This window comes from Schistocerca americana, chromosome 1 (genome assembly GCF_021461395.2).
Source record: "Schistocerca americana isolate TAMUIC-IGC-003095 chromosome 1, iqSchAmer2.1, whole genome shotgun sequence".
Lineage (NCBI taxonomy): Eukaryota > Metazoa > Arthropoda > Insecta > Orthoptera > Acrididae > Schistocerca > Schistocerca americana.
This window is the reverse complement of record NC_060119.1, coordinates 189218112-189241375: the sequence shown is the minus strand read 5'-3', so window position 1 is coordinate 189241375 and position 23264 is coordinate 189218112. Positions and strand designations below refer to the sequence as shown.

At 44.6% G+C, this 23264-nt stretch overlaps 1 protein-coding gene across 1 annotated transcript in view; it reads left to right on the top strand.

Moving 5' to 3' along the window:
• Positions 1 to 20771: 20771 nt before the first annotated feature.
• The window catches only part of LOC124568236 (putative phospholipase B-like lamina ancestor), a 163052-nt gene continuing 160559 nt past the window's right edge, over positions 20772 to 23264 (top strand). The window contains exon 1 of the mRNA XM_047131056.1: positions 20772 to 20938. The gene's annotated coding sequence lies outside the window, so the exon portion shown is untranslated. The remainder of the gene's footprint in view (positions 20939 to 23264) is intronic.

Here is a 23264-nt window from a genome sequence, read left to right as displayed (position 1 = left end):
GATGTGCTTAAACTGGAACTGGAAAGCAGAAATCCTCAATTCACACCTCGCAATACGTCTTATGAATCTTGGCCTAGCCAAGCGTAGGGACTGGCTATCTGTTTCTAGCAAGAACGGGCAGTGTTCTAGATAGATTTTGAACTTCTCAGCCGCGAACAAAATGGCCAGAGCCTCTACATAGAACATTTGGCTTCAAGTGAGGAGACGGCACGCGAAGCGTATGCGACAGACCGTCTCCCACAACATCCTCCTGTAAAGGGGCTTCCTCAACACCTGCCATCGATGCGTCTGAATAATTAAGTCCCTACTAAAGTCGGGCCTTGTTAACATTGGGGTACTCTTCGAGGCTACGTTCAGGACTTGTAGGCCTCTATTCAAATATCCGCCTCTTTCTCCTTAGTTCATTAAGGGGTGCCGCGAACTGAGCAAAGCCGGGAATGGTTTCTCGTATTCGTTGGAGGCCGGCGTGACTAGATGGCCTCAGTGTGGCTCTGATCTGCTCAGACACACTGAGCAGAGACTCGACGACCTAAAAAGGATATTTCGGATTGTGTAAATCTCACATTTGACGGCTTGCCTGTGAAACTCGCATTGCAAAGATGCGGAAGGACGTCTCTAACATGCTTAAGGTGTTCCTCAAAATTTCGACTAAAAATTACTAGATCATGAAGGAAATTGTAAATGCACCGAAACTTCAGCACCTCAAAACTTTGTCCAAAATTCTGCCGCGCGGGATTAGCCGAGCGGTCTGAGGCGCTGCAGTTATGGACTGTGCGGCTGTTCCCGGCAGAGGTTCGAGTCTTCCCTCGGGCATGGGTGTGTGTGTTTGTCGTTAAGACAATTTAGGTTAAGTAGTGTATAAGCTTAGTGACAGATGACCTTAACAGTTAAGTCCCATAGAATTTCACACACATTTGAACATTTTTCCCAAAATTCTAGAAAGGGTGGCGGACTTGTAGACTCTTCGAACGGAACCTTTTTGTACTTATAAAGATTCCAGTCCTCGGCAAAAGCCGTGATAAGCTTTGATTCTTGGGCTCATGGAATCTGGGATATGCCTGATTAAGATCAAGAGTAGCAAAAACTTTCACCTCCTGAAACCAGCCAAAACACTTGCGCAGGTCAGGCATTGATATTGACTGAATAATTACCTTTTTATTCAAAGCTCAATAATCCAAAATGGAACGCACCCTGTCCTGCCCGTTAGGCACAACAAAGATGAGGGAAGAGTAGGGTGACTTAGGTAACGTAATAACTTTCTCCTTCAACATCTCATCTGTGGCCAACTGTCTTAAGCTCCCTAATCCGAGGTGCAGGCAATAGATTTGTGCCTTACAGGAATAATGTCTATAAGCTCCATTTCATATTTTACCCCTGAAATTCACCCAGGCGATCTGGTAAGACATCGCTAAATTGACCCTACAGCTGGCGGAGCCAATGACTCTGTTCAGGAGATAAACGTCAAATTACAATTATCTCCCTTAGAAGCTTCCGTGATGACTACTGCCGTTTGATTCTCGGCCTCTCTTCCCGTTAGGTGCTCACAAAAATCATAAGATGGGTGTGAACAGCTGAAGACTGTAATGAATGAAAAAATCTAGGAGAGGTCATCATCCAACAGCGTGTTTCAAATGATGATACCACTGAAGAGCCAAAGAAACTGGTACGCCTGCCTAATATCGTGTAAGACCCCTGCGAGCCGCAACACGACGTGACATGGACCCGACTAATGTCTGAAGTAGTGCTGGAGGGAAATGACACCATTAATCCTGCAGCACTGTCCATAAATCCGTAAGAGTACGGGGGGTGGGGGGGGGGGTGGAGATCTCTTCTGAACGGCACGTTGGAAGGCATCCCAGCTATGCTCAATAATGTTCGTGTCTGGGGAGTTAGGCGCCCAGTGGAAGTGTTTCAACTCAGAAGAGTGTTCCTGGAGACACTAACAAGGGAACCTCCCCATCGCACCCCCCTCAGATTTAGTTATAAGTTGGCACCGTGGATAGGCCTTGATAAACTGAACACAGATCAATTGAGAAAACAGGAAGAAGTTGTGTGGAACTGTGAAAAAATAAGCAAAATATACAAACTGAGTAGTCCATGGACTACATAGACAACATCATGACAATGTGAGCTCAGGAGCGGCGTGGTCCAGTGGTAGCGTGAGCAGCTGCAGAACGAGAGGTCCTTGGTTCAAGTCTTCCCTCGAGTGAAAATTTTACTTTCTTTATTTTTGCATAGTTATTATCTGTCCGTTCGTTCACTGACGTCTCTGTTCACTGTAATAAGTTTAGTGTCTTTGTTTTGCGACTGCATCGCAAAATCGTGCGATTAGTAGACGAAAGGACGTGCCTCTCCAATGGGAACCGAAAACATTTGATCGCAAGGTCATAGGTCAACCGATTCCTCCACAGGAAAACATGTCTGATATATTCTATACGACACTGGTGACAGCATGTGTGTCACATGACAGGAATATGTTGTCGACCCACCTAACTTGTACACTTGGCGAATGGGTAAAAAGATTCTTCTACCTTGCGCGATTTAGGTTTTCTTGTGGATGTGATAATCACTCCCAAAAAAGTGATGAAAACATAAGAGTTTGTCACATAAACTGAAAATAAAACATTAAACTTTACACTCGATGGAAGATTTGAACCAAGGACCTTTCGTTCCGCAGGTGCTCCCGTTACCACGAGACCACAGCGCTCCTGCGTTCCTAATCTCCTTGATATTGCATATCTTCCCATGAACTACTCAGTTTGTATATTTTGCTTATTTTTTCACAGTTCCACACAACTTCTTCCTGTTTTCTCAATTGATCTGTGTTAAGTTTTTCAAGGCCTATCATCCACTGTGCCAACTTATAACTAAATCTGAGGGGGGTGCGATGGGGATGTTCCCTTGTAAGTAGCAAATGTGAACGTGTGGGGTGGCGCTTTGTCCTGCTGAAATTGCTCAAGTCCGAATGCACAACGGACATGAATGGATGTAGGTGATGAGACAGAACACTTACATACGTATCACCTGTCAGAGTCGTATCTAGACGTATCAGGGGTCCCATGTCACTCCAGAAGCACACGCTCCACACCATTACGGAGTCTCTAGCAGCTTGAACGGTTCCCTGCTGACATCCAGGGTCGATGGATTCATGAGGTTGTCTCCATACCTGTAACCGTACAACCGCTCACTACAATTTGAAACGAGACTCGTCCGACCAGGCAACCTGTTTCCAGTCGTCAACAGTCCAATGTCGGTGGCGACGGGCCCTGGCCAGGCGTAAAGCTTTGTGTCGTGCAGTCAACAGGGGTACACGAGTGGGCCTTCGGCTACGTAAGTCCATATCGATGACGTTTCGTTGGATGGTTCGCACACTGACACTTGTTGATTCCCCAGCACTGCAATCTGCACTTGTCTTATATAGGCGTTGCCGATCGCAGCGCCGTATTCTGTCTGTTGAAATATATCTGTAAATGTGAATACGCATGCCTATATCAGTTTCTTTGGCACTTCAAGTGTAATAACTAAGATGATCTGCAAGTGGTAGATACCGGAACTCACTGTACAGATCGAATAAAATTTAAAAACTTTGCAATCCAAACATAACATTTGATAATGTACTCGAAGTGGTCGCAGAACTTCAGAAAGACTTTATATCACGAGTGAACATATCCTTTACCGTAGTTTTGGTGCAGAAACACAGTGAAATTTGGCCACTGCTACTCGAATTTTTTTTTTACATTTTCTCAGCATTATATGAAAGATATTGGTAAGTTTATATTTAGGTGATACATGACGGCTTGTCTCATTTCCTAACTGTTTTCTAACAGTCTATTAGAAACTGTATTTGAAACCTGGCAATAATAGGAATAAAAGTATCGATTCTGACGATATCGCAAGGTATTGGCTGCTAAAATCTTTTTAAGCTATATTGAAGACAATTTAGACTACAAGATGGAATATGGAAGTACGTTATGTTCATGAACCAGCTCGTGCGCAGAATCAATATGCGAACCGATTTACATTGTAGAGAATACATGTTTTTTAGTACTGATGTATGTTTATGTAGACTGTACTGAAACGTCCCCTTAGAAAAAATTATGAAAGACTGTGCTGGTAAACCTCTTACGTTATTTGATTTACAAACAGCTGAGCAAAACTGAACGTACTCAGACATTTCTCTCTTTATTTATTCTGATCATCACTAAACTGACACACAATATTTTTAGCGCAACGCAATCTGACTTTCAATAATCCCTACAAAAGAATGGCCCTGACTAACAATAATCTATACCTCTCATGAATCACTTACCTCACAAAAATCGTCGTTACTCGAACTACTGCAATACAGCGAGCGCCAATACTGCCAGCTCAATGAAAGATTCTAGCTACTGAAGGCACTAACTACTGATAGGCACAGTTAGCAAATGAAAGATTTTGATAGATAACAAACAATGTATTTACCGTAACAATGTTCAAAAGTCATCATGACTTCCATCTTTACAAATTTCCTTTCTCTGGCCGACACAAGTCCAGATCGTCCGCTTATAGTAACCTCTCAAAACTCCGCCATCTCTCTCTCCACATACACCACTGCTGGCGACTCACCTGCAACTGCCTAACGCTACGCGCTGTTCACATACAACTGCCCAACACTACACAAGCGAATATTCCAACAATGAGTCCAATCAGCCAAAGACTGCACACAGCACAGTCAGTCATTTTCATACAGAGCGCTACGTGGAGTTACCAACATAAAAACCTAAACAGCGTACTTAAAGTAGGTAGTGTGTAATTTTCACCACTGCACTTGTTTCCTATGTGCTGCCTACATTTTAATTTTCATCAAACTATTAGTGGAAAGTTTTTATTTCCCTTGACATCATTCAAAACTTCCGATATCGATTCTCCGATTCCATACGATACTGTGAAGTTTTTGAATACTTGTTACCGATGTCACGGCTATCCCAACAAAAGTGTCGTTGCTTATTCACAGGTGTATTTGCAACAACGGAACACAGCTGAGTCAATGACAAATGAGGAGTGACAGCGGCGGTGAACTTGAGAACCGAGACGCTAATCAGGCAGGAAGAGGTCGCATCAGGGCCTCTAAGTGGGGTGGTTGGCACCCAGTTAGTTCCGCGCAGCGAGATCAGCCCAGTGTCAACCCGATCTCTTCTTTGTTCAGCCACGACCACCAGCTCCAACGGGTGAGTCTGCATTCCGTAAAATGACCTGTAAGTACCTTACTTACTTTATACTCTGTACGCGTATTATTCAAGTTTACCTTGACGGTCAGGACCTAGAAGTTTATGCGGTTTTATTTCTATGATTACAAAATGAAGTTAAATGAATAACAAAAACAGTTCCTTGTCAGAAGTATGTGCATCCTCTTGGTTCTCGATGCAGGCGATGATTTGTTTGTGAAGGGTTTCATACAGACATTCCATCCCGTCCTGAGAAGCTTTGGTCCACAAATTATGTAACAGGCTCCTTATACGAGGGCAGTTCAATAAGTAATGCAACACATTTTTTTTTCTCGGCCAATTTTGGTTGAAAAAACCGGAAATTTCTTGTGGAATATTTTCAAACATTCCCGCTTCGTCTCGTATAGTTTCATTGACTTCCGACAGGTGGTAGCGCTGTACGGAGCTGTTAAAATGGCGTCTGTAACGGATGTGCGTTGCAAACAACGGGCAGTGATCGAGTTTCTTTTGGCGGAAAACCAGGGCATCTCAGATATTCATAGGCGCTTGCAGAATGTCTACAGTGATCTGGCAGTGGACAAAAGCATGGTGAGTCGTTGGGCAAAGCGTGTGTCATCATCGCCGCAAGGTCAAGCAAGACTGTCTGATCTCCCGCGTGCGGGCCGGCCGTGCACAGCTGTGACTCCTGCAATGGCGGAGCGTGCGAACACACTCGCTCGAGATGATCGACGGATCACCATCAAACAACTCAGTGCTCAACTTGACATCTCTGTTGGTAGTGCTGTCACAATTGTTCACCAGTTGGGATATTCAAAGGTTTGTCCCGCTGGGTCCCTCGTTGTCTAACCGAACACCATAAAGAGCAAAGGAGAACCATCTGTGCGGAATTGCTTGCTCGTCATGTGGCTGAGGGTGACAATTTCTTGTCAAAGATTGTTACAGGCGATGAAACATGGGTTCATCACTTCGAACCTGAAACAAAACGGCAATCAATGGAGTGGCGCCACACCCACTCCCCTACCAAGAAAAAGTTTAAAGCCATACCCTCAGCCGGTAAAGTCATGGTTAAAGTCTTCTGGGACGCTGAAGGGGTTATTCTGTTCGATGTCCTTCCCCATGGTCAAACGATCAACTCTGAAGTGTATTGTGTTACTCTTCAGAAATTGAAGAAACGACTTCAGCGTGTTCGTAGGCACAAAAATCTGAACGAACTTCTCCTTCTTCATGACAACGCAAGACCTCACACAAGTCTTCGCACCCGAGAGGAGCTCACAAAACTTCAGTGGAATGTTCTACCTCATGCACCCTACAGCCCCGATCTCGCACCGTCGGATTTCCATATGTTTGGCCCAATGAAGGACGCAATCCGTGGGAGTCACTACGCGGATGATGAAGAAGTTATTGATGCAGTACGACGTCGGCTCCGACATCGACCAGTGGAATGGTACCGTGCAGGCATACAGGCCCTCATTTCAAGGTGGCGTAAGGCTGTAGCATTGAATGGAGATTACATTGAAAAATAGTGTTGTGTAGCTAAAAGATTGGGGAATAACCTGGTGTATTCCAATGCTGATTAAAACAACCCCTGTTTCAGAAAAAAAAGTGTTGCATTACTTATTGAACTGCCCTCGTATATCGGATATTGGGGTAGGAATGAAGTTAACGCCCGATCTGGTCCAGTACATGTTCTACCAGGGACAAAACGGGAGATATCGTAGGCTGAATGAGTAGCTTCATCTTTACACGGGCAGTTCGTGGAGATACGTGCCGTGTGTGGAGTGTCCTGTTGGAACTTTATTAGGATTTGGTATCACGATACGTAACACATGATACTGGATGTCTGTGACGTACCTCTGTACTGTCCGAGTTTCCCGGATCACTACCAGAAGCGATCTGAAGGCATACCCGGTGACTCCCCTCACCCGCACCATGACGCTAAGGTAAACCCGTCGTGTCTCTCGCGGAGTGTGTTCTCTCCCCTCAGCGTCGCCATACTCACATTGACGACATACAGGGTGGTCGGAAATTCCCGTTACAAACTTGTAGGACACGTAGAGCGCAGTGAGTACATTTTGAATAGGAACCCATGTATGAAATCGTATCGTTTCCGTTCTACGACAGTTTTAGTTCAGATGTGTACCTCGTCAACGTCTGCTTAAGGCAAGAGAGTTCCCTGTCCTGGTATGCAACAGGGCAGACACGATGACATGTGTGGTGTCACCGCCAGACACCACACTTGCTAGGTGGTAGCCTTTAAATCGGCCGCGGTCCGTTAGTATACGTCGGACCCGCGTGTCGCCACTGTCAGTGATTGCAGACCGAGCGCCGCCACATGGCAGGTCTAGAGAGACGTCCTAGCACTCGCCCCAGTTGTACAGCCGACTTTGCTAGCGATGGTTCACTGACAAAATACGCTCTCATTTGCCGAGACGATAGTTAGCATAGCCTTCAGCTACGTCATTTGCTACGACCTAGCAAGGCGCCATTATCATGTGCTATTTATCTCGTGATGCATGTACCTTCAGACCGATGTTCACCAGTTATGGATTAAAGTTAAGTATTCCAGAAGCTACGTACTTTTTTTACTAGACTCAACTCCTTTAACTGTTCCTGACCTCACGCCAGCCTGCGTGAGCTTAAACGCGTGCCTTTCGGCTTCCTCTCATAGTGACTTGGCTGTCTTGCCAAGTCACAACAACATGTACTACGTCAAACGATCCCCAGATGTCACTTATTGTCCGCTTTGCTGTGAGACCGAGTCAAAACCTGTGCATCACCGATAGAGGAAACATGGTGCAGTACACGTTTGCGGAATACACAGACATGCTCCTTGTGTAGGGCGAAGCTGGAGGTAACGGAAGAGCTGCTGGTCGGCTGTATCACGAACGTTTTCCACACCGTCACACTCCATCGCATAAACTGTTTGCCCAAGTTACACAACGGCTACGAGAAACGGGTACCTTCACTGTGAGGAGGCAGGACTGCGGTGCTCCACGGCGACGCCGAACTCCCGACTTTGAGAAAGGTGTACTGCGTCGCATTGAAGATAGCCCGTCAACGAGTACGCGAACAATTGCGCGTGCGATGGCTGCTAGTCACAGCACCGTCTTGGAAGTCCTGCATGAGCAACAATTACATTCGTACCACTTACAAAGGGTACACGCAATGGGTCCAACAGACTTTCCACAACGCGTCGCCTTCTCCACATGGTTCCTGCACCGTCGCATCGACGTGCCCCTGTTTCCACGTCGAGTTGTCTTCACAGATGAATGTAGGCTCACTACGGATTGTGTTCTGAATGCTCGAAATAGCCATGTCTGGGCGGTCGAAAACCCTCATGCCACGCATGATCAGGGATTTCAAGACATGTTTGGAATTAACGTGTGGGCAGCTATTCTGGACGGTCATGTGATTGGACCACACCTCCGTCTATCCAAGCTGACGGATCCTGCATACTTAGTGTTCATACGACACATACTGGGGCCGTTCTTGGTAGCTGTGCCATTGAATGTCCGTCAGGAAATGTGTTTTCAGCATGATGGAGCACCACCTCACTTGTCACTGGCTGTCCGGAGACATCTCAACAGACGGTATGGTGAAAGATGGGTAGGCCGTGGTGGTCCAACCGCGTGGCCGCCACGATCACTGGACTTAAGCCCTATGGACTACTTCTTGTGGGGTCGTATGAAGAGACTAATTTATAAGACACCTGTAGAGACAGAGGAAGATATGCTGGCACGAGTCCTGGCCGCTGCACAAAACATTGAAGAGACACCAGGTGGGATGGAGAGAGTGTACCAGAACATGCTTCGGAGGTACAATGTGTGTAACAAAGTTGGTGGTCGCCACATCGAGCCGCTGTTGTAATGCATCGGTACGTTGAGGCTGGTGCCGTAGATGCTGGGTTCTTGTTGTTGTCGACTAGTGTAAACCGTAAGGTGTAACACAAATGCGTAAGTAATAACGGAACGAGTCAGAATTCTTTTCAAATGGATTGCAACAATTGTACTGGGTCACGCCTAAGTGCATTCCTCACGTGGGTGTGGATGAGATAATCATCTACATTGAAACTGTCGTAGAACGGAAACGATACGTTTCCGGAAATAGGTTCCTATTCAAAATGTTATGTACTCACTACCCTCTACATGTCCTAGAAGTTTGTAACGGGCAATGCCACTCTTCAGCAGCTCATTCTCCAAACGAAGCCGTATATGTGGTGTTAACGGTAAACTACTCATTGCGTGGTGTTTCATTAGCCCATTCTTCTAGTCTCCATCTAACGGCGTGGAATGACAAGAAGTGTTGGTGTGGGTCCATTACTAGTGTTCGGTGCTAGGTGAAGATGTGAAGGTATTACGGTGTGCTTAGTGCACAGTGAAAAGAAGAAAAGAAAGAGTAGTGTTTAACGTCTCGTCGACAGCGCGGTCTTTGGAGGCGGAGCGCTAGCTCGGGCTACAAAAGGATCGGAACGAACTCGGCCGCGCCCTTTTCAGACGAACCGTCCCGGTATTTGTATGGAGTGATTGAGGCAAGTCATGGAAATCTTAACTCTGAATGGCCAGTCGTGGATTTGAACCGCCGTCTTCCTGAATCTTTGTCCAGTGTACTAACCACTGCTCCACCTCGCTCAGTGAAGTGCACAGTAGGTTAATCGACAGATGTGGTTTCCAGATGCCTCTTTCAAACTCTGTCGAGTACCCGTAATGTTATTGCATGTGAGCACACGGCGTGTGTGTGAAATCTTATGGGACTTACCTGCTAAGGTCATCATTTCTTAAGCTTACACACTACGTAACCTAAATTATCCTAAGGACAAACACACACACCCATGCCCGAGGGAGGACTCGAACCTCTGCCGGGACCATACACGGCGTTCTCTGAGCTACTTCACAATACTCACTGTCTTTTTACACGCTCATTATGTGCCCTGTCAGACTAAAGAACATAGGCACGTAGCAACTACATCAATGCCCTCTGGTGGCCATTCTAGCCGTCACAGATGAAATCAACTCTCATCATTCACATAATTGCTGATGGTATGTATGTATGCTGAATTTCGTTTTCATTAGACCAGTCTTCTAGCTGTTTAATTTTTTTGTCACTCATTGTATACGAGTGGACGATTCCAGTTGGAAGTCCATTTGCAAACAAACTTCGAAAAATTTTCGGGAATATTATCCACATGTAACAATATAAGACCTGTATCTCATGTAGTCCTACATTGCAACATGGTAGATTCTTTTCGGCGTCATCCGTTGTGCAGAATACGTAACTTACGCATTTTTACTCATCGCATAAACGTTGCATCTTTCGAAGCTGGATGACCTTCCTGACTTCATGTAGCGTGAGTCAGCGTTACCTGTCGTTTCTGGGGAAGTGGCAGGTGAGTCAGCAGAGAGCAAGGGGGCATGCTTGGGCACATTGTTCTCCCCTACAGTAGCATTTTTGTTACAATGGAGAGATGAACAGTGCAACACCGTCGTGGAGACTTTCTTTAAAAATGCAGAATCTGTGACGACCACTCAGAGAAATTTTCGTCTCCAATGATGTAAGTCCAACCCGCAATACCATTCTCCTATGGGTTAAAAACTTTCGTGAGACAGGTTCTTCCGCGAAGGAAAACCCGGGTGGCAGTGCAAAGCCGGTTACATCACCTGAAAAGGTTGAAGTTATGCATCATGCAATTCAACAGAGCTCTAACCCATCTGCAAGACGACTTGTACAGTCTCTCGTGTTACCAAATTCCTCCGTTCCACGCATTTTACCCCATATAACGTTTCATCCCAACAAAACTGCTGTCGAAACTTCCTGACAGATTAAAACTGTGTGCCAGACCGAGACTCGAACTCGGGATCATTGCGTTTCGCGGGCAAGAGCTCTACCAACTTTTTATTTTTTTTATTTTTTTAATCTCATTTTGTTCGCTTTCGTTCGTTGCATCTGCACAGGGCGGACTTCGCAAGACAGCCATTTAAGTTCGTTGTTGATCGATTAACTGCCAACTGAGCTACCCAAGCACGATTCACGACCTGTCCTGAGTTCGAGTCTCGGTCCGGCACACAGTTTTAATCTGTTAAGAAGTTTCATATCAGCGCACACTCAGCTGCAGAGTGAAAATCTCATTCTGAAAACTGCTCTTGCTCAGGAGTTGGTCACATGATTTTATGAATAGGAGACGTTTGTTGAAGTAATGAAAGAGATGTTGGAGGAAGAACCTGGAATTGTGATTTTGTCAGATCAGGCTTATTTTTAGTTAAACGGCAGTACTAACAAACAAAACAATTGTTATTGGTCTCTAAAAAAACCTTCAGCAACTGCACCAACGCCCATTGCACTGTGATAGGGTTACAGTGTGGGCTGGATTACGAAATTTTGGAGTCATAGTGCCGACGATAAATAGCTTAAACAAGAAGAGAACAGCTTTCGAAATATGATGCTACAGAAAAATGCTGAAGATTAGGTGGGTAGATCACGTAACTACTGAGGAAATACTGAACAGAAGTGGGGAGAAGAGATATTGTGGCACAAATTGACTAGTAGAAGGAATCGGTTGGCAGGATACGTTCTGTGGCTTCAAGGGATCACCAATTTAGTGTTGGAGGGAAGCGTGGAGGGTAAAAATCGTAGAGGGAGACGAAGAGAAGAATACACTAGACAGATTCAGGATTTAGGTTGCAGTATTTTCTTGGAGATTAAGAAGCTTGCACAGGATAGAGCAGCATGGAGAGCTGCATCAAACCAGTCTCTGAACTGAAGACCACAATAACAGTGCCTCAGTTCTTCGAAGAAAATGGGAAAGCTATCACTGTGAACGCAGAGTATTATGTGACAATGCTGCATGAATTTCTCATCCCAGAACTTCGTCGCCGTGGCATAAATCGTCGAAATTTTTGACTTCAGCAAGATGGTGCAACAGCTAACACTCCCAATGTTTGTAAATCTTAAGTAAGGAAGTTGTTTTTGGGAAATGTGATATACGGGATGTTCAAAAAGTCTTTCCGCAGTGCCGTATGGTTGTTAGCCGCGTATGCCGTATGCCGCAGTGAATATACCGAAATGAAACTCTGTGAAATACAACTTATTAATTTATTGAATATTCATTTTTACTTACAAATTTTCACATTAAATGTTGAATGTGTCCTCCCTGTTGTTGAATACACAATTCAGTTCGTCTAATCATGTTTCCAAACACGAGCTGTAACATTTCTTCTGTAACAGAAGCAATGAAAGTGGATATTGCAGTTTTCAGTTCATCGATGGATTTTGAACGGTTTTTATAGACAGTTGCTTTCGCTACACCCAAGAAGAAAAAGTCAGGTGGTATTAGGTCAGGCGATCGTGGAGGCCAAAGTCCCTGTGACATTATGCGATCACCAAAAACATCAGCAAGCAGTGACATTGAAAATCGAGCTGTATGCGCGGTTGCACCATCTTGTTGAAAATAACCGTTCAGTATTTCACTTAACACAAGTTCTCCTATGAATGGGTACAGAATATCAATGCAGTATCGTTGTGCGTTTATTGTTTCGTTGAAAAATATGGGACCCACAATCCGACGTCTAGAAATTGCAATCAAAACTCCTATTTTCACAGAATGAAGTGGTTCCTCATCAATACACAATGGACTTGCAGTACTCCACATACGAGAATTTTGCGAGTTCATGTACCCGGATAAATGAAACCACGCCTCATCAGTGAAAAACGTTTCATTAAGAATATCCCTTCCATTTTGTTGAAAGAAATTTTTGAACGATTGACAATAATGCAGTCTCTTGCCATGATCAGTATTTTTCAGTTCTTGCCACTACTATCACTTTGTACGGCAAAAATTCTAATTTTTTCCTTACAGCTGTGTGGGCCGTTCCAACACTAACATCGATTTCCTAGGCGAGTTTTCTTACTGACATTTTCGGACTCATGGACATTTTAGTGGAAATATCGAGTAGTTTATACTCAGATAAAACGCTAAGACGACCGCTTCTCGGTGCATCTCTCACTGAAACCGTACTTCGAAATTTGTTAGTCAAATCTCGCACAGTATCGCGATGTGGGAATGTTACCTCCGGGAAAACTGAATTAAATGTTTGACGAACTGAAACTGTGTATTTACCGCCAGCTTTGAAAACTTGTTCGGCTAAAAACACACGTTCTTCAATGGTTAGCATTTTACCAGTGACAATAACGAAACAAACGAACAAAGGAACTAAACTTAAACGTTCACTTCAACATGTAACGACACACACCAAAGATACTACTGACGCTGGCTGAGAATAACGGAGCAGTGGAATGTTGGGAGAGTCCACTTGAAGAGAAGTAACCCAGGCAGGCGAACAACCATACGGCACACGCGGCTAACAATCAAACGGCACTGCGGAGAGACTAATAAACACCCCGTACAACAGAAGAGATGTTGACTGGTCACCCCCGGTATCCACACCTTACTCCATGTGACTTTTTACTGTGAAGCTTCCTCAAGAGCAAAGCGTAGATCAGTAAGTCACATATTGTACTTCAATTAATAGATACCACTGAGCGAAACATTCTTGCTATACCCCATAACATGTTGAAGAGAGTTATAAACTTCGCGCAGAGGGTCGACGAGCGTCCCGAAAAAGAAGACCAGTACTTAAAGGACATTATCTTTCACAAATAATTAATTTCTTTGAAAATTAATATGTTATATATGTGTGTGTGCATCTTTTGAATTAAAATAAGTCACTATATCTTAAAATTTCACTATGTACTATAAATTCAAAAGGCATCAGACAACGCTGTAATTACCATAATCTTAGGGGACAGATAATGCAAAGAGTTCTACATCTATAACAATACACTACGAACTATTGTGAGGCGCCAGTAAGAGGGTGCTTCAATTGTAGCACATTTTAAAGTTTCGTCATGTTCTGTTCGCATAGGGAGTCCAGGTAGAGTGACAGCGTTGTAATTACTCTAGTCGTACCTTTATACTCCTTACAGAAGCCATACATAGAGGATTGTATATTTCTAAGCCAGCTGAGTGCCCGCATTGCCCAGATATGTATTTACTCAAATCTTCTACTAGTCCATCTACTTCCGCTCCCTCCGTCTATCTTCTCCTTCCAATAAAAATAAACAGTTGCGATCAAGGCTGTTTTTAATCTTTAAATTCTCCTCCACCCCCTGTCTGTCCATGTCCTCCACACCCTCTCTCTGTCCACCTGCACCCACCCCCTGCCCCCAACTCTGTCCATCTCCACATGCCCCTCCCTCTGGCCACCTCCCCGCACCACACACGCTAATTCCATATCCTTCTACTTCTCTTTCTCCATTTTTTCCTCCTCACTCTCTCAGCCATCTCCTCATCCACCCTCTATCTGTCCATCTCCTCTTCACCCTCTCCCCAAGCTATCTCCTCATTTCTGGCGCAGTGGTTACACACTGGACTCGCATTCGGAAGGACGACGGTTCAATCCCGCGTCCGGCCATCCTGATTTAGGTTTTCCGTGATTTCCCTAAATCATTCCAGGCAAATGCCGGGATGGTTCCTCTGAAAGGCCACGGCCGACTTCCTTCCCCATCCTTCCCTAATCCGATGAGACAGATGACCACGCTGTCTGGTCTCCTTCCCCAAACCAACCAACCAACCTATCTCCTCATTTCCCCTTGCCGTCTGTCCATCTTCTCCTCCCCCTTCACCATCCATGTCATTACACTCATCACAATCTGAGGCTGGTGGTTCTTACCCCCACAGAATTTCTTTCCAGGTCGTATTCAAGATGTTTACCAAATTCGGTTGAAATCATTCCAAGAGTCTAGGATGAGATTTTTACCTATGAGTTAACCCATGTACACACATGTCAAATATGTTTCACATACATTTAACATATTTCACTCGTATTTTTACAAATGTTCCACTTTCATCTCTAGCGACTTTCGCCGGCTGCTGTGACCGAGCAATTCTAGGCGCTTCAGTCGGGAACCGCGCTGCTGCTACGCTCGCAGATTCGAATCCTGCCTCGGGCATGGATGTGTGTGATGTCCTTATGTTAGTTAGGTTTAAGTAGTTCTAAGTCTAGGGGACTGATGACCTCAGATGTTAAGTCCCATAGCGCCTAAAGTCATTTGAACCATTTAGCGACTCTCGCCCGGCAGTTTCGTTTTCACCCAGCTCAATATTTATGAAGTCATCTCTCTTGAACATTCTATCATACAATGAAATATTTTTGTAAGTACGTTCAGCGGGATTTGTGTATAGTGTCACCGAAATGTGTTGCGAATAGTGTTAGTAGTAAAGGAGCAATCAGTTACAACGTAGTACATGTGCCACAGTATTTCACCCACCTCAGCATTTGATGTCATATCTCCTGAACTGTGTGTCGTACAGTGATACATATTTGTAGATAAATTCAGCGGCATAAGTGGATAGTTTTGGCGCAAACTGTTATGAATAGAATTAGTAGCAACGAAGTAATAAATTCACTCTTCTTGCATGACGCGGTAGTTCTGAAGCGTATTATTGTTTATGACGTCATATCTTCTAAAGTATGTGACCTTCAATAAGATAATTTTGCTAGTAAATTCACTGATATGTGCGTATACTGTCTGCATGATGTGTCACGAATACAGTAGGTAGTAGAGAAGTAATAAATTAAAACGTCAGGCTTCGTGCGGCAGTTTTACTGCACGAAAAGCGAAAACGTCGTAAGCGGTAAACTTTTTTCGTTTCATCGTACTGTGGGGTTTAGCGAGATTTCGTAAAGATTTGAAATTACGTGTAAAGTTTGTTACAATTGGTTGAAATGGCTCTGAGAACTACGGGACTTAACATCTGAGGTCATCAGTCCCCTAGAACTTAGAACTACTTAAACCTAACTAACCTAAGGACATCACACACCCATGCCCGAGGCAGGATTCGAACCTGCGACCATAACGGTCACGCGGTTCGAGACTGAAGCACCTAGAACCGCACGGCCACACCGGCCGGCTGCTTTACCTACGACAAAGCCTATGTGGACGTTCTACTTCGGATTTCTACAAATTGTTGTAGGAGTTGACTGATTGTAATTACGGATCACTGGTATTGTTTTCATAAGATACTATTTTTTTCGCATTCTGTGAACAGTATAAATTTACAGTTCTGAACATTTAAAGCAAGTGATCGGTCCTTGTACCATTTTCAAATCTTATTAGGATCTGACTGAATACTTGTGTGGCTTGCATTAGATAGTACTTGATTATAGATAACTACGTAATCTTTGAAAATCCAGAGGCTACTATTAATATGGTCCACAACGTCACTGATATACACCACGAACAGCAAAGGTCCCAACACACTACCCGGGGTGTGATATTAAGCTAAATGATTTCCGCAAGGCAAAAAATACTGCATCTTCCTGATCTTTCTCGATCCATGTCTTACAGGGTGGGACCTGTGAAAAGCTCGTGTTGTGTTTCTCACGATCGATTCCGGCGGAAACCACGCTGGTTGCCGTGGAGGGGGTCATTCTGTTCGAAGTACCTCACTTTGTTTGAGACCGAATGTGTCGTAAGTTTCTTTAACAGACCGATGTGAAAGGCATTGGATGACAGTGTTGCGATCAATCTCTGCTACCATTTATTTATAAGGACGTGATCTGTGTTTGTTCTAGCTACTTGGCATTTTTTGTTCGAATGATCTGTGGTATTTACGATAAAAAGAGAAGTTAACCCTCATAAAATTTTTGTACAGAAACCGAGGGAGAGCTTTCACAATAGCTGAAATCTGGTGATAATTGAAAAGGGCGTTATGTACTGATACAAAAAATGAGCATAAACTTTCTTTATCAGGGGCAACTATGAACACAATTAAAGGTTTATAAATTTAAACGCCTTGGGGAGATGATCCAAGAAAATGGTTTTGAAAAAGCCGCTATTAAGGAAAGGAGCATAGAATGGGAATGGTTTATGGTATAACTAAACTACAATACAAAACGCCTATCTCAAAATGTAAAAATGGGGCATAGCGATACAATAATGAAGCCAGAATTTCTTTATGCAAGTGCAAATCCAGCGTCAAACTATAATTTCTGTAAATTAGAAATACCAGATAAGCGGATCATCAGCGTTATAATAGGACCACGAGAAACTATGGAAGGTTGGAAATTACGAAGGAATGATATTTATCGAAATATAGGAGACTTACCAGAAGTAGTGAGGAAAAGGAGACTGTTATTCTTCGAATATTTATATCGAATACAAGGCAGCAGATTAACCAAAAAGGTCTTAACATATTTGTGCGACAAAAAATAAAAAACGAATTGGATCCATGAAATAGAAAATTATTTTGAAAAAAAAAATTAAAATAAAAGCTGAAGAAACAACGGACAGAGAAGTAGTGAGGGAAAAGGTATTGAATATGTAAGAATTCCGAGGAAGCACAGTGGAAAAAGTTCGTCAGAAGTCAGGAAGAATGAGAGAGTACTGGAGGAAAAGAAAAGAACAGTGAGTAAGGAAATGAGACTGGTGCATGGTCCTTACTTGGATCACCATTGAAGAAAAAAAAAGTCAGCTTGGTGAATTATTACTTCTCCATATCAAATTCCTTCATTACACAATGTAGGCAGTTTGTTTACTTCATTCTCCTTAACTGAATACGTTCTTATGTCGCAGCCTGCATTGGTTGGACGACATGACGGGTCAATGATCCCAAGACAGGTAGAGTCATTCACTTTTTCGACCTCAATCTGACCAACCCATTAATGTTTCACCTGCAAGGACCGTAGCATGCTTGACAAGTACAATGTCTATATCGTTCGTTTGGTTACAGGGGAAATTTTATTTTCTTGGGCATTTCTCGCATGAAAATTGCAAGCAAACTGTCATCTGTGAAACAAATGTTCAGTGCTGTAATGTAATGAGTATGTAGGCGAGCTATACAGCCACTACGAGGATGTCTTGCAGCTGCTCCATGCAACCCCGATTGCAGGGAAGAGGCGAGCGTGGTTGGAAATGGGTAAATCTAGCAGTGGGGAATTTAGACAACATCTAGGAGAAGGACTGATTGCTTGCTTAAGAGCACCGGTGATGCACCAGCAATGGCGGAGTGTCAGACAGTGTGAAAGATGGCTTCTTACAGCTCTTACAAAATCTATAATAAATCACAGTCAAATAATAGAGCAAATCCGAATACAACGGCGATCTTTGATAAATGAGGTTCATTCAATGAAATAATAATAATTCAATATCTTAAAAATACAAAAGATGACATTTTACACTGACCAAAACATTACTCGATGAAACAACTTGATTAACAACTTGTAAACACTTTACGTGATTTCAAGAAACGGTATCTCAGATGATATGATTGCGCACTAGCTATCATAACTGAAAGCTACATAATACTCCATGTGACCAAAAGTATCCGGACACCTGGCTGAAAATGACTTAAAAGTTCGTGGCGTCCTCCATCGGTAATGCTGGAATTCAGTATTCCCCACTCGCAGGCATACGTTCAGTCAGGCGCTGGAAGGTTTCTTGGGGAATGGCACCCCATTCTTCACGGAGTGCTACACTGAGGAGAGGTATCGATGTCAATCGGTGAGGCCTGGCACGAAGTCGGCGTCCCAAAACATCCCAAAGGCGATCTATAGGATTCAGGTCACGACTGCACAGGCTGTTCCATTACAGGGATGTTACTGTCGTGTCACCACTCCGTCACAGGCCGTGCATTATGAACAGGCGCTCGATCGTGCTGAAAGATGTAATCGCCATCCTCGAATTGCTCTTCAACAGTCGGAAGCAAGAAGGTGCTTAAAACATCACTGTAGGCCTATGCTGTGATAGTGCCACGCAAAACAACAAGGAGTGCAAGCCCCTTCCATGAAAAACACGACCACACCATAACAGCACCGCCTCCGAATGTTACTGTTGGCACTACACACACTGGCAGATGACATTCACCGGCCATTCGCCATACCCATATCCTGCCATCGGATCGCCACATTGTTTTCCGTGATTCGTCACTCCATACAACGTTTTTCCACTGTTCAGTCGTTCAATGTTTACGCTCCTTACACCAAGCCAGGCATAATTTGGCATTTACCGGCGTGATGTTCCTCCGAGGAACGGCTTATGCCAGACGAGTGCTATCAATGCGAACAAGAGGTGATCGAGACATATAACCAATGGCACCCCATACCATCACGCCGGGTGATACGCCAGTATGGCGATGACGAATATGCGCTTCCAATGTGCGTTCACAGCGATGTCGCCAAACACGGATGCAACCGCCATGATGCTGTAAACAGAACCTGGATTCATCCGAAAAAATGACGTTTTCCCATTCGTACACCCAGGTTCGTCGTTGAGTACACCATTGCAGGCACTCCTGTCTGTGATGCAGCGTCAAGGGTAATCGCAGTCAAGGTCTCAGAGCTGATAGTTCATGCTGCTGCAAACATCGTCGAACTGTTCGTGCAGATGGTTGTTGTCTTGCAAACCTCCCCATCTGTTGTCTCAGGGATCGAGACGTAGCTGCACGATCCGTTACAGCCATGCGGATAAGATGCTGGTCATCTCGACTGCTAGTGATACGAGGCCGTTGGGATCCAGCACGGCGTTCCGTATTACCCTCCTGAACCCACCGATTCCATATTCTGCTAACAGTCATTGGATCTCGACCAACGCGAGCAGCAATGTCGCGATACGATAAACAGCAATCGCGATAGGCTACAATCCGACCTTTACCAAAGTCGGAAACGTGATGGTACGCATTTTTGCTCCTTACTCGAGGCATCACAACAACGTTTCACGAGGCACCGCCGGTCAACTGCTGTTTGTGTATGAAAAATCGGTTGGAAACTTTGCTCATGTCAGCACGTTGTAGGTGTCGCCACCAGCGCCAACCTTGTGTGAATGCTCTGAAAAGCTAATGATTTGCATATCACAGCATCTTCTTCCTGTCGGTTAAATTTCGAGTCTGTAGCAGGCATCTTCGTGGTGTAGCAATTTTAATGGCCAGTTTGCTCTAAATTCTTCCGCCTCGTTTGGCAGCTGTTCATCGGCACATTTTACTTTACCTCCCTTGCTCTGTCCATAGCGTGGTTGTTAGTTCATATTATGTTACGCTCGTTCTATCTAGGAAGAAAAACATAGGGCTCAGACACCACAATGACATTGGTTGGTATGCTACATCTCCTTGCACTTCTTCCACGCACTTATGTCTCTAGCTTGTGGGCCATAGTTGTGCGTTCTCCGCTTTATCACTAAAAACCGTAACGAAATGCAGACATGCCAGACTGGTATATATTTGGATGGACACGGCCGTAAAAATGTCCGGCTAAAGTCGTTCGCCTGGCAACCCTACTTGCGTTGCCATTCTGAGCTCCTGGCCTACCACACAGTCGAGACCAAACGCACATTTTTTTTTTCTTTGTACCCTGCCCTTGTCGGTCAGAGTCACTTCTGAGAAACGGGACGGAAGGGACCACGTGCCAGAGTGGGTGTGCGGCGTCGAGACGAGTGGAACGGCCGCCTGCCCCCACCCCGCCGCCCCAGACGGTCACGTGACGGGCATTCCGGCTGGGCCAGCCGCCTCGCGTGCGCGCAGCCACTGGGCGCCCATTCCGCCAGCGGACAGCCAGCAGCACGCACCAGCGAGCCACCGGGCTTGGGACTAATCGGAGCGGTTTCAAGTCCTCGACAGTCGCGACCGTGAGGAATGTAGTCGCCGGTACTACGACAGCGCAGCGCCTGTACACTACGACCTCGATGACAAGGTGAGCCTAGGCTGCTGGCCGCCAGATCCCATCTGATCTTGTCTGCTCTGCTCCCTAACTCTTAGCTCTGCCCATTGCCGGCCCCTCAGAGTACAAGCACGGGAAACAAGTACCCGACCAGACATTCCAAGACTATACGCTGTGAACCGTGTGGCATTGGGTACTTCATTAATTACTATGTGAGGGTTCAAGTATGGAGCACGGCAAGAAGACTGCACTTATTACTATGTGCCTGCTGTATACCTAACTGTTTGAGCTCATAGGGAGCTGAAGAATTTTTGTGGTTCCTGGCCTTGAAGACGTTTCTTGAAGATTTCTAAGCGGGTCGTTACGCGAATTCTACGTCTCCCCTTGAGAGTAAGACTTTTCGACATTTCAATTGCACTCTCTCGGCACTCAAGCGAGCATTTGGCCATTTAGAGCTCCGTTCTTTGTATACTGTCCGTGTTACCCGTGAAGTTGGCTTGATATGGGTCCCATGGGATGGACAAGAGTTTTGTATGCAACCTCATCTGTAGCATACAAACTGCTGCTTAAAAGTGCTCTACCAATGAAAATTAACCGACCATTTGGTTTACCTAAATAGAGATGAGATTGTATGGCTCAAAGCACTATGGGACTTAACATCTGAGGTCATCAGTCCCCTAGACTTAGAACTACTTAAACTTAACTAACCTAAGGACCTCACACACATCCATGCCCGAGGCAGGATTCGAACCTGCGACCGCAGCAACAGCGCGGTTCTGGACTAGAACCGCTCGGTCACAGCGGCCGGCTGACAAGGGAACCTCCCCATCGCACCCCTCTCAGATTTAGTTATAAGTTGGCACAGTGGATAGGCCTTGAAAAACGGAACACAGATCAATCGAGAAGACGGGAAGAAGTTGTGTGGAACTATGAAAAAAATAAGCAAAATATACAAATTGAGTAGTCCATGTGTAAGATAGGCAACATCAAGGACCGTCAGAGCTCAGGAGCGCCGTGGTCCCGTGGTTAGCGTCAGCAGCTGCGGAACGCGAGGTCCTTAGTTCAAGTCTTCCCTCGAGTGAAATTTTTTATTTTCGGACAATTATTATCTGTCCGTCCGTTATGTTTTCATCACTTTTTTGGGAGTGATTATCACTTCCACAAGAAAACCTAAATCGGGCACGGTAGAAGAATCTTTTTACCAATTGGCCAAGTGTATAAGTTAGGTGGGTCGACAACATATTCCTGTCATGTGACGCACATGCCATCACCAGTGTCGTATAGAATATATCAGACATGTTTTCCTGTGGAGGAATCGGTTGACCTATCACCTTGCGATCAAATGTTTTCAGTTCCCATTGGAGAGGCACGTCCTTTCGTCTACTAATCGCACGGTTTTGCGGTGCGGTCGCAAAACATAGACACTAAACTTATTACAGTGAACAGAGACGTCAATGAACGAACGGACAGATCATAACTTTGCGAAAATAAAAAAAGTAAACTCTTCACTTGAGGAAGGCTTGAACCAACGACCTCTTGTTCTGCAGCTGCTCACGCTAACCACGGGACCACGGCGGTCCTGAGCTTATATCCTCCTTGATGTGGCTGATGTTGCACATGGACTACGCAGTTTGTATATTTTGCTTATTTTTTTCATAGTTCCACACAATTTCTTCCTGTTTTCTCGATTGATCTGTGTTCCGTTTTTCAAGACCTATCCACTGTGCCAACTTATAACCAAATCTGAAGGGGGTGCGATGGGGAGGTTCCCTTGTGAGATTGTATGGTCACTCTATTTCATGCCTCCACAAACTGGTGCTCCCAAATATTTGCATGGCACGCCCGATTGTACTTGTGACTCATTAATCTTATACTTAAAGGACACCATGCTTTTACGTTTCGTTAAGTACATAACGTATTTTCCTGTATTGAGAACAAGTTTCTGGCCTTGACATCAGGGTGATAGTTTGTCGAGATGCAACTGGATATTACTCCAGTTCTCACTGGATTGAATTTCGCACTGATAACGGCATCACCTGGGACAACCTGATATTACAGCTAATAATAAACGATAAGTTATTTGTGTACAGCATGAACAGTAAAGGTACCGTCTCATTCGCTTGGGGCACAACAGTCACTACTTAGCTGTTTGTAGACGTTTCTGCTTTCTTGTCAGTGAACCACTAAAGGAGATTAGATTTCTCCGAATTCCTTTTGACACCGTTGAACCGTAATACTTACCAGAAAGTTCGGTAGTAACTTCCCCAAACTGATATTATATTATATAAAGTTCAAAATTACTTTCATTCACCCATACCCTTGAAATCATTGTTAAGCGAATGACTACAGTAAATTTTAT